The sequence below is a fragment of the Triturus cristatus genome, chromosome 3_1 (assembly GCF_964204655.1).
Source record: "Triturus cristatus chromosome 3_1, aTriCri1.1, whole genome shotgun sequence".
Taxonomy (NCBI): Eukaryota; Metazoa; Chordata; class Amphibia; order Caudata; family Salamandridae; genus Triturus; species Triturus cristatus.
In genome coordinates, this window is record NC_140583.1 from 180,641,925 (window position 1) to 180,654,030 (window position 12,106).

The 12,106-nt window shown below is 46.9% G+C and overlaps 1 pseudogene; it reads left to right on the forward strand.

Annotated features, from left to right (window-relative positions):
• The first annotated feature begins 3,476 nt into the window (after window positions 1–3,476).
• On the forward strand, window positions 3,477–5,022 carry LOC146859896 (uncharacterized; annotated as a pseudogene).
• Window positions 5,023–12,106: the final 7,084 nt, after the last annotated feature.

Genomic DNA, 12,106 nt, shown 5'->3' on the forward strand with positions numbered 1-12,106 from the left:
GCTCGGGGGTCTTTTGCCTGGTTCCGGGGGTCGCGCTGGGCCTGGGGGCTCCTGATACTCCACGTGGCTGCAGGCGTCCTTCCTGATTCTCCTCCGGGGCTGCTGTGCAAGGCCCCGCCCCAGGCAGTGACTGTATGGTGACATCACTGACGGGGCGGGGTCTTACACAGCAGCCCCGGAGGCGAAGCAGGCCGCGAGAGAGAGAGCGTGTGTGTGCGTGTGTGTGTGTGAGACCCTAGGGTGCGCGGAGGGCTTCACAATAGGAGTAGTAATGATACAGGAGGAGAAAATTTAGAAGTGAACAAAATACCAGAGATAGCAAACGTGACGTTACATGAGGCAATAGTGAAAATTGTGCAAGTATCAAGAGCAAACAAAATACAAGAGGTAGCAAACGTGCGTGTGCGTGTGTGTGTGTGTGTGTGTGTGTGTGTGTGCAAGGCAGCATGTTGCAAAGGTTACGTTACACGAGCTAATAGTGGTGGCCGATGCATGCCAAGTTTAGACCCAATGCATGCGTTATTAAAGCACAGGCTTCTTCGCTACACAGACAACCATTTTCTTTTTGAATATATGTTTTAGAACACCACAGGTAGCGTTTTTATGGTTTTTATAATTGTGGGGTGTGGCATCCTCCTAACAGTTTTAAAAAAAAAATAAAATGCGTACATTAATTGTTTGAAATTGTAATACCGTGTTTAAGAAAAGCCGTGTTTTAAAACAGTTGCTTTTTATTTAATCCAGATGCAAGACCCTGCAAAAACAGACGTTATATACGTGCCCCAGACACAGGACACCCCGAACATAACTATCAACGCCGGAGAATTGCCCGACCCGCAGACAGGTACATATATTTAGAGTGGTGTAGTTCAACGTAGTTTTGTACACACAAGTCTCTCAGAAGTTCTGGTTTTTTTCTAATGGGGTTCTCATGTATGTATGATTTTACAGCTTGTGATCCCGACCTACAACAAGTTCTTGAAGATCTTATGGTGTACTTCGAGGCTCAAGGAGCTATGAGCAATGTTCAAAACACTACCGTTCCTACATGTAAATAAAAATGTTTTAAAAAAAGGCAGCCGTTATTTAAACTGTCTAAGACGCTGGGAGCTGGGGCGGCAAAAGGTCTGACCAGGGTATGTATAGGGTACCTCCGCAGAAAGATGTCTAAAGTCTGGTATTATTTTTCTTTACAGGGGCCCCAGTGTTATGCACGGACGGCGTCGAGGTACAAGAGACGGCGCAATGTTCGAAAGAAAGACCTTTGAAGAGGAAGGCTTTAACATGTAAAGGGGGACCGGCGCCAAAGAAAGGAGCTGTAAAAAGACCTCAAGCAGGTGTGTTTTGCATAAAAGGGTGTGAGAAGTACTAGCGGTGTTACATACTCTCAGCCAGAGGGTCTAGCGACTTGTAGCAACACCTGTATAAATAAAAGATGGATGTGTAGAAAATTAGGATGGGGGTGCTTGTACATGGGGCTTTAGGTTTTCTCTAATATATGTTTTTTCTCTTTATATTCTAGAAGCGGCTCAGAAACCTGCTGAAGCGAGGTCGACCCAGCCATTAAGGGATATAACAGCAGCCGGTCAGAACATCAGATCCGCCGCAAAAGGCGTGAGTAGGCGTGTACGCCAGGAGAAACTCTCTACATACTACACCCCTTCCAACACGAACAATCCTATAGAAAAATCTCTTATGCCTAAGGGTGGGGTCAGAACTGTAGGTGTATTTACAAATCCTGATAACATAGGGCAGGGTTTGTGTAGAACAGGTACAGCTGGTCCGAGCCCTCTCAGGGTATCAGAAGTGAAAGGGGTCTCAAGCGTGGCAGCCCTTAAGAAGAAACATCGGGACTCAGAGAACCGTCCCTACCCTTTAAAACGTGCGAAGGCCCCCCTTGTATTCACAGAGCCCCAAACCGAACCCTTAAACCTCAAGAAGAAGAAGGAGCAGGAACCCCCAGAGGTCCAGGCAGGGCCCTCAAGCCCTGAGAAGAACCCTAGGAGTCCTGACCAACAATCAAAACCCTTAGACCTATCCGTAAAAAGAGTTGCTAAACCCCTCAATGATGTCTATACCCCCCTGATCTCCAAGGAGGTGGTAGTTTTACCGCCTGTTGTAGAAGTCGTACCGCCTGTTGTAGAAGAGTTGGCGCCGCCGCAGACCCCTAAAACAACGCGCCTTTCAAGAAAACATCTTAAGCTGAAGCCTGGGGTCCCGAAGCTACAGATAGCGCCGTCCATGAACACCCCTATTACACCACAGGATCCAGTCTGTGTCCTGAAACCCCAGAATGATGCAAATAAACTAACTGTTCGTGTAGAGGTGCACGCCCCGGCTCAGACCACACGGCAGACTATAAGCGTTCAGGACCATCCTAGGGTCTCCAAATCTGATAATACACAATTAGGAGGGCTTTATAACGGGAGCACCGCAGTTCTCAAGGCTTTGGGGGACATGGCAGACAGCGATGGTGGAACCACAGAAGCGGTGCACAAGGAGGCTTCGAACAACGGGGGATTACAGAACCCTGGGAACCATGCACCGCACCATAACACAGACATTTCTGCTAGCCCCCATGATTACGACGACGCCGACGACAGCCCCACACATTCCTCATACCCCGGGTCCCCTATTACCCCTCCGGGAGCATACGACCCTACCAGCCCCGCGTCTAGCGTAAGCCCCGCAATGCCCATAGCATTATCTGGGGATAACAATACCGCCTTGGACCCGGGGTCATTACCGTTTATTGCCCAACCCTTTGGTACTTTTTCGCTCATGGACACACCATGGCGTTCACAATGGGTACCTGTTTCTAAAACACTACAGGCACAGGCTTTACAGAAAGGGGCTAAGGCTGTTAGCAGTAAAGCGGGTCCTGAGGAGTCACAGCCATTTATAAGACCTCGCAAGGCGACACCCACTAATCAGCAGCAAGACGACTCTATAAACATACAGGAGGTCTTGGGGGCGCATGTAAAAGAGATGCAGATGGCTGTTAGAAAACTAAAACGCCAGGCGAACGCCGCTAAATTAAAATTGGGGTTGGGGGTTACCAATAACTTTTACAAGAGGGCGGCCCAACAGAAGGTCGTGCGAAGGGTTGATATCTGTAAAAAAGTGATCATCCAGACGTGTCAGGCGGCTGTGGCAGATATATGGGGTATAAGGGCGTGACTATGGCAGAGCCAAACCCTAAAGAGTCCCAGGGGCTGTGGTGTTCATAAGAGGCCCCCGAAATCCAAGTATAACCGTCAGGTACAGAGGTTACTGACAAAGTCCTTACGCTACATACAACTGTTGAAACCCCTGCCACCGGTCTCCCTAGACCCCCTCAAACAAGACAGCCCTGTTTCCCTAGAACCCTTCAAACAAGGTACCATAGTTTCAAGACCACCACCTGAAACACGGCCTGAAATGCTTAACGCTCCACCCGGGGTTGGGGGTGGAGCGTTAAAACTCCAAACCTCTGGACATTCAGAAGAACCGCGTGTTGGATCTGTAGCGGAGGCCTCCATGAACAAGACGTACACCGCCACAAACCACCCTGTTCAGATAGGCTGGGGCCTGGATCCTAGAAAAGCATGGGCCCGTAAAAAAAAAAAAAAGTGGGTTAATAGTGCAAGGCAGCGTAGGCTTTTAATACGTAAGCTGAAGAAGGCTAGAATATGCGCTACCCGGCGGTTTACAAGGACCCCCGAGACAGGGCACGACCTGAACCCCCAAAATAACACACCAGAGAACAACGGCTTAAGTCACACTCCTAATGCTGAGGGTTCAGATCCCTTGTTTTTAGAGAGTGTTAGAAGTTACAGGCGTCCTGTAGAGAGGTTTAACGCCGTAGAACACTATGAGGAGTTTAGATTTGTTAACCTACACCATATAACATCATCCGATCATGGGGTTCTTGCTATACATCAGGCCGTGCAGGAGCTCATAGAAAGGTTGTTACGCGATGTGGGTCCTAATGACTTTTTCCAACTCCGCTTCCAGGGGCAGGGTTTTGACCGTCCTTTGTTCACAAGGAGGAAGGCCCGAGATGTGTTTGACGCTGTGCAATTTTTAGAAAACCTCTCCAGGCTATTACAGAGTAAGGCGGAGCTAGTCGCCTATGGCACTTTTAGAGTCATAGCCCTCATTGTACGGGGGCGTGAGGGTGGTGTTTCCAGACCTTTAAAGAGCATACTATACAGTCAGCTAATTGGTAAGAAGCACCGGTGGCTGCTCAACTTTAACAACCCAGCCTCCAATACCTGTCTGGCGGCCAGCATCGTGGGGCTGCTGATGGATCGTAAGACCCCTGACGCTGTCATTCTGTCTAGAGCGGCTGAAGCCCATGAGGTTCTTGAAATACCTCCTGACCGCCTGGTCGGCTTTGGTGACATAGGTCTTTTTGAGGACTATTTCGCAGTGACGGTGAAAGTTCTTTATCACAACGGTTCCTGGCAGTACTTTACAACGGGGGAACGTGTGAGAAACAAGACCGTATATGTCTTTCATAACGAAAATCATTTTTACGGAATCTTGAACCTTAAAGGTTTTCTGGGGGTTAAGTATGTGTGCTCCCATTGTGATCATATATACAACAATAGAACATATCACCAGTGTGAAATGCATTGTAAGATGTGTCAGAGGGACGGCTGTATAGAAGACGCTACCTTGAAGGTGCGGTGCGGCACGTGTAGGATGTTTTGTCGCTCGCAAGACTGCTTGAGCATACACAAGAAATCTTTTAACTGTACCCCTAAAAAGGATTGCCTCGAGTGTGGTCGGTATGTGGCAACGGATCACAAGTGCAAAGGCATGATATGCCCCAGGTGCCATGTGTCTTTCACGGTCGGCACCAACCATCAGTGTTACATGGTTAATGGGCTCCCCCAAACCAAGACCGAAAACTATATAGTGTTTGATATAGAGTGCACCCAAGAGACGGGGGTACACCAGCCTAACTATATTTACGCCCACCACCTAACTTCCGACGCTAGCTGGGAGTTTGAAGGCAGAACGTGCGTTGGTGATTTCCTCAGCACTTTCATTCAAACCAAATTTGCCCACAATTCGAAAGCCTACGACTCCTTCTTTATTCTGCAAAACATGATTCGTGAAAAGATCCAAGTTGAACTCATAACCCAGGGTTCTAAACTGATGCTGATGACGGTATGCTCTTTACAAATACGGTTCATAGACACCCTGAATTTCCTACCCATGAAATTGAGCAAGCTGCCTAAGGCCTTTGGGTTCCCAGGATGTAAAGGTTATTTTCCACACTTCTTTAACACCTGGGCTAACCAGAATTATGTGGGACCCATGCCGCCTCCTGACAGCTACGGGGTTGAATACATGATGCCTGATGAGAAAGAGAGCTTTCTACAATGGTACTCTGAAAACCGTGAAAAGGAGTTTCATTTTCAAACAGAGTTGAAAGCGTATTGTCAGGCTGATGTAATGATCCTACGGCAAGCTTGTAACCTCTTCAGAGATGCTGTGGTGTCTATGACTAAAACAGGCAAGGTCTTGAAATCCAAGACAACGACTAAGAAAGTCAAGGCCTTGAAATCCAAGACCCTAACTAAAAAGGGGCTGGCCGTGAAATCCAAAACCCCTAAAAGGCTAGAAGCGGCCGAATACATAGACCCGTTTCAAAACGTCACTCTGGCCTCCATGTGTATGTTCATCTACAAGCACATGTTTTTGATGCCCGAAACTATCGCTCTAGTACCGCCAGACCTCTATAACGGTAAACAGAAACGTTATTCAACCCCATCCATCCAATGGCTCATGCACGTCTCTGAGAAGGAAGACATACAAATTCAGCATGCCTTACAGGGTGGTGAATACCGCCTGGGCCCCTATCACCTGGACGGGTACTCTGTAATTAAGGGTGTGCCAACGGCCTTTGAATTCAACGGCTGTTTTTACCACGGCTGCCCCAAGTGTTACAAACCCCACGAGTATAACAAAATGCTGGGTGCCACATTTGAACACTTATACAGACGTACTCTCACAAAGGCCCAGTATGTTGAAAAGCGGGGTTTTGCTATGAGAGTTCTTTGGGAGCACGAGTGGTTAGACATGTTAAAAACAGACACGGACCTCTGCTCTTTTCTTAACACTCGTGATTTACCCAAACCTCTGGAGCCCCGCGATGCCTTATTCGGGGGTCGTACAAATGCCATACAGCTGTACAAGGCCGCTGGTGAGGGTGAGAAAATACACTACTATGATTTCACCAGTCTGTACCCTTTTGTGAACAAAACAAAGTTGTACCCCGTGGGTCACCCCACAATCATCTATAGAGATTTTAAGCCCCTAACGGAATACTTTGGGCTGGTCAAATGTGAAATCTATCCTCCTAAGCAGCTTTACTTTCCTGTGTTACCATGCCGAGTCGATGGTAAGCTGCTGTTCCCCCTCTGTCGAACATGTGCGATGTTTAAAGAGGTTGGTGTTTGCAGCCACAGCGAAGAACAAAGGATGCTCACAGGCACATGGTGTAGCATCGAGGTACAGGCTGCCTTAGAGAAAGGGTACAGGCTCGGCAGAGTACACGAAGTGTGGCATTTTAAGGACACTACAACACAACTCTTTGCACCCTACATTGATTTGTTTCTCAGAGACAAGCAGGAAGCCTCAGGGTATCCAGAATGGTGTACTAGTCAGGATGCAAAACAGAAATACATCGCTGACTACTACGCTCACGAGGGTATCCGTCTACGACCCCATCTGATAGAGGTCAACCCTGCACGTCGCCAGCTAGCCAAACTCTGTCTAAACTCCTTGTGGGGAAAATTTGCACAGCGCACAAACCTGTCAAATACTACCTTAATAACAGATCCTGATGAACTGTTCAAGTACCTGTTTGCTCCATGCTACGAAGTGTCCAGCTGTGAGTTTATCGATGACGATACCGCTGCTGTGTGTTGGAAATACACCCAAGAGTACCCCACAACGTGTAACAACATAAACATTTTCATAGCCTGCTTCACGACAGCCCACGCGCGTCTAGAGCTTTACGGGGTTATGGATAAGCTCCAGGAGCGCTGCTTGTATCATGATACAGACTCTGTGATTTTTGTGAGCAAACCGGGGGATGAAGACCCACCTCTAGGGGATTATCTGGGTAATCTGACCAGCGAGCTAGATAAGGATGAGTATATATTGGAATATACGTCCTCGGGACCTAAGACATACAGTTACCGCACAAACAAGAACAAAGTGTGTATGAAGGTCAAAGGGATAACATTAAATGTCAGCAACACCCTAAAAATCAATTTTGATAGTTTGAAGAATCTGGTGCATGAATACGCTACCGCAGCCGATTCTGACAATGCTAAAACCATAGTCGTGAACCAGCCCTGCATAGTCAGATCCAAAAAGAAGTGGGAAATTACAACCCAGCCCCTACATAAAACATTGCGAGTTGTTTTTGATAAAAGGGTCCTGACTGCTGACTATAAAACCCTGCCTTATGGTTATTAGGCCCATTAGAGAACCAACCTCCAGATCATGGACACCAGGCTGCAACACCCGTTCTCCTGCGTGCTAGCAGGACCCTCAAACTGCGGTAAAAGCTACTTTATAAAAAAGCTCCTAGAAAATGCAGGCTCTGTTTTATCACAAACCCCTAACAACATTGTGTGGCTTTATTCATGCTGGCAGCCTCTTTATACAGACTTAGCTCGGAGGTTCCCCCATATCAAATTTATAGAGGGCATACCGGATAACCTCAACGATGACGAGCTACTGCCCCCTACCCTTGTAAATATGATAATTGTCGATGACCTTATGCGTGAAGGTGGTGATCATCCGGAGTTAGAGAGAGCTTTTACTCAATATTCACATCATCGCAATCTAAGCATCTGCTACATTGTGCAGAACTTGTTTTACAAGGGAAAGAACAGTCGGTCTATAGCTCTCAACGCTTCATACCTTGTTTTATTTAAAAACCCCCGTGACAAACAACAAATATCCGTCATAGCTAAGCAGATGTACCCCGGCAACACACACTTCTTCATGGAGGCCTTTAACGACGCTACATCAAAACCCCACGGGTACCTGCTGGTAGACTTAAAAAATGAAACTCTAGAAGACTATAGACTGAGGGCTGATATTTTTCCCCCCGAGCTCCCTGTAGTTTACACCTCAATGCCCAAGACTAGGCCCTATAAAAAGCAACGCTGATGTCTTTTAGAGCCATTTACAGTTCAGCCATTATAACGCTTGGTGGTGACCATGTCTGCCCGCCTACGTCGCAATCTAGCGCTCCTGAAAATGCTTGCTACAGCCAGCCCCCAACACAGAAAGGCCATCCTGGGCGCCGCTTCTGACGATTTAGTGTCTGCCATTTCAGAAATAGCCCTAAACACCCTAAAAGGCAATGTTCCTATATCAAAGCATCAGTTACAGGTGTTGAAGAAGAAGAGGGGTCTTATCAGGAAGCTCAGTAATAAAAGGGCATCGCTCATCACAAAGAAGAAACTGGTTAGACAGTCTGGGGGTTTTATAGGTAACTTGTTGGGCATTGCTATACCTATAATTACAAGCCTCATCACGGGCCGGTGATGGAACACGCCACAAAAATGTATCTGGTACCTAGGCAACAAATGGAGCATATGGGGTCTTCCTCGGACAACGCCTGGGATATCCGTAGAAATGAGACTCTACGTCTGGATACTGAAATTCAAGAAATTTTGAGCAGGACCGATCTAAATCCCTACGACAAGGCTAACCTTTACACCGCCACTCTCAAAAAATTCTTAAATTCCTACACCCAGTGGAATACCGAGAAAAACAAGCTGACTCTATATACCCCAGACTCTGAACAACCAACAGCTCCAGCCAACGCCCCGCAGCCCCTGCAACCGCCTCCCGATCTTGCAACATCCTCAGATACCTTTGTTGGCGATCTCTTAAAAAATATAAGCCAGAGACACAGAGGGGCTGCGCAGATGATAATGAGTAAACTCGCAGCTTCTAAAGACCTAACCTCTTGGAATGAGCGAGGTGAATTTCTCTACAGGGGACAACCGGTTGCAGGGTCGCACATGTACGATCTAGTCAAAGGTCTCACGCATCCCAAAATCCTGACGCCTCAAAATGCACCTCGGGGTTGGGATCAGTTTCTGCAAGCCGCTGCTGAACTCAATATACCCTCCACGCTCGTTGGGAATAATGAACACCGTCGCCTGTTGGAAAATTTGAAGGACCCCCTACTACCATCGCCTATAAGTTCTGAAGTTCGAAGGCTATCCCCGACATGGTCGACCCCTGCACCTAAGGCGCCACCGCGCAAAAAGACTGTGGCCAAACCCCTCACGTGGATTACGCCTTGATGGTTCTACAGACTTTTTGAATAATTGTGTGTATTATATGTATAAACGTTCCTGGTTTTTTCGACTTCATTGGTTTCTTCAATAAAGTATGTGAAACTGATGACCCACCTACCAACCTGTTTGTAATAAACACATGTTATAACTTTTCAAGCCGTCTCAGTCGTCTTTTAAAAAATTTAAGGTGCATGTATATTGAAATACGGAGTCTGAATACATGTTTTTTAAAATATAATGTCTTTATTTTACATGTTCAACATTAAGCATACAATTGTTATAAACCCTTACAGTTTTGACAAGCTACATATTCGGTTTTCACAGGTCTGACCGACGCCCTTGTGTTTTCTTTTACATATTTCACAACTATACTGTCATTGTTAACAAGATCCCTCGAATATAGATTTAAGAAATTTCTAAACAAAAGACCCTCTGACATTTTACTGATAAAATAAATACAGTGTTCCCCGCATGTGATGGCCATGGAATCCTGCACCCTCAGCTTGTTATACTCCACCACTGCTGCAGCTTTTTTCACAAACTTGAATATGGGCCGTGTATAGAGTCTGTGTTCAGGGAACTCTGCTGTACTGTCAAACACTGTAACCTTGTCCCTCGCTATAAACATGGCGGCCAAGTGTGTCCCACTCTTGTCATGCGGGTCTGTGTTAAAGACTAGGGTGCACGGTCTTTCTGGCCCTATTTCGCTTGGTAACCCATCGCTAGGGAAAACACCCAAAAAGTATTTCCTAGCGTATTTATGTCTGTTTAAGAAGTCACGTATCTGTACAGTATCCATTTCGCAAATGTTTTTAAAGATAGTCAAACAAAATCTGTCTTGCGTGGTTGATCTGTATGATGCTGTCGAATACCGAGAATACGACCATGTTCACATTAGCCACCAGCGGGTCGGCGAAACGTATTTCAGCTTTTAGATTCCCATTTTTGACCAGGTTGTAGTGATCGCCATCTTCCATGTCCGGTGTCAGGTCGAATGCGAACAGCGTGTATCCGCTCCCATAGCCTTCTCTTGACACGGCTACACCACAGTCCCTTTGATGCTTTCCTGTTATCGAAACCAGACCCTGATATTCCCTGATGTAATTACCGGCTGCAAAACTGGGTGTGTAGGGTTTTGCAGGAATCACAGTGCCCTCGTGGACCAGCGCCGCGTAGTTGATTTTGTAGTGTTTAAAATTGAAGGGGTTTGAGGCATAGGTACCACTAAAAGCTGTATTGTCCACAAAACCTATGATGATGAGTTTGGGTAGCTGGCCCAGAAATAAATTCTGCTGCTGTGTTAAGCGGGTTCCTGCAGGGATGCTGAATACCTTCAGAGATACTCTTTCCACAGCGTACTTGGCGTTGGATATTTGTAAAGCTTCGGCGTGCGCCAACCTGACGCTCGGTGACACTTTCACTCTCTTTACAAACAGGCTCGCGGCCAGGATGCTCAGCTTGTAGTGTTCCGCATCCCCGCTGATGAGGCAGAATGCGTCCTTGTTGCGAGTGAGCTTGAGCTTAAGATCAATTCCGTTGATGAGCAGTTTATCTTGGAAGAAGAGGTCTGAATGTATGCGACCTAGGAGGTCAAAGGTACGACTACTTGCCGCCTGCCTTGCTCTTTTTATAAAACCCCTATTGGCTCCATCCAGAGCTGTGATTTCAAACTGTCCATATGTATCCCGGTGAAACAGACCCGCTGAAAGTTGCGTGTCAAGGGCATCGCTACTGTAATTTAGAATGCTCTCGATGTAGGCTCTGTAGGCGTACATGTTATCGTTCTGGGTGATGAGTCGATCACCCAAGGTGATGTCCACTTGGTTAAACAGGGTAGCTAGCGGGTAAGCGATCGTTGCCACTCTAGCGTCGTCTTCAATGTCGGTCCCATCGGCTTTGACGATTTTACACATAAGATGTAGCAACGTGTTGTTGAGATCCAAATACATATCCGTGGACCCTGACACAAAAAACTCTATCGGGGCCAGCGGCGTCAGCGCTGCTAAAGGTGATACCTCCATGAAAAAGCTGTTTTCGATGCTTGTCTGCGTGGGTTTTAGACTAAACAAGTCTAACTCTGATTTGGCGCACTCTCCAGATCCACAATGTACGAAGGCCATGGCTGTGTTTACGAGGCTTTAAAAAATATTTACTTTAGAGCCGTTTCGCTTCTTGGCAGCTCTCTTCCTTCTTGGGGCTCTTCTTTTCTGAGTGCGTTTTGAAGAGCTCCTCCTTTTTTTATAGGGGGCCGGAGGGCCCCTGCGTCTGGAAACCCCACGTTTCCTTTTGACACTCGCGCGTGGTTTATACATCAAACCCGCTCCTTCTTGAGGTTGCTTGTTCATGCGCTCTGCAACCGCCGATGTAACAGACCCCACCACCTCCTGGGCAATGTTCGTGGCAGCCGTCTTAACATGGGGTTTTGCAATTTCATAGCCTCTTCTCAGGAAAGGCATAGCTCTTCTAAACAGACTTCTAAAGAATCCTCCTAATCCAGCCCCGTACATAACAGGTGACCCTTGAAAGTACGGCGGTCCTCCATAACCGGCTTGACTTCTGTAATAGTCTCTGTACATAGACGGATCTCCGTAGGTTTTCATAACCGCCATTCCTGCTGCTTAATATCCCCTGTCGTGTCTAGGCCTTAAATGAAGCTTAACAATAACTTTCCCGTATTTAAAGGCCACCGGCTCAGACTGATCATCGTAGATCATAATTGAAATAGTGTCAAAATGGTTTTTAGAAACGGCGACGTAGTCAGGTTTGTTAAATTGGAT